This window comes from Myotis daubentonii, chromosome 10, assembly GCF_963259705.1.
Source record: "Myotis daubentonii chromosome 10, mMyoDau2.1, whole genome shotgun sequence".
Classification (NCBI taxonomy): domain Eukaryota; kingdom Metazoa; phylum Chordata; class Mammalia; order Chiroptera; family Vespertilionidae; genus Myotis; species Myotis daubentonii.
The window spans coordinates 14,536,822-14,537,425 of record NC_081849.1 but is presented as its reverse complement, the minus strand read 5'-3'; the positions used below and the strand labels follow the sequence as shown (position 1 = coordinate 14,537,425).

Here is a 604-nt window from a genome sequence, read left to right as displayed (position 1 = left end):
TGGGGGTCCCCTGCCCAGGCCTGATGCCTGGGCCAGAGGCGTCAGGCCTGGGCAAGGGGCCGATCCTGCGATTGGAGGGTGATGGGGGTCAACGCCTGAGGGCTCCCAGTATGTGAGAGGGGGCAGGCTGGGCTGAGGGACACTCCCCCCCCCACACACACACACACCCAGTGCACGAATTTCGTGCACCAGGCCCCTAGTGATAATATAATATTCAAGTTAGAGTGCTCGGTTGGGCAGCACGTATACTGAAATTGGAATGATACGGAGAGGATTGGCCTGGTCCTTGTGCAAATTAGAAACAATATAAATGCTTGACTTATTTAAGGAAGTATCCACACAAATCATTCTTTTTTTCCCTCAAGTCTTTGGCCTTCCACTGGCCAACTTACAGCTGTGTATCTTTTACTCACTTCTCTTACTCAGCCTATTGCATTTGGATTTATTATTTCCCATGTGCATATTCCAAAATTTAATCATTTTTATGTATATTATTTCATTTCACTAAATTGCAAACTCATTAGAAAATAAGTGGTATCTTAAATTCCTTTTGTATCTCCCAAGTTATCTAATTCATTGCTGGGAACACCAGGAGAGCTCAGTA

The 604-nt window shown here is 45.5% G+C and overlaps 1 pseudogene; it reads left to right on the top strand.

The window, feature by feature from the left end:
• Positions 1-224: 224 nt before the first annotated feature.
• On the top strand, positions 225-325 carry LOC132211585 (U6 spliceosomal RNA; annotated as a pseudogene).
• The last annotated feature ends 279 nt before the right edge of the window (positions 326-604 follow it).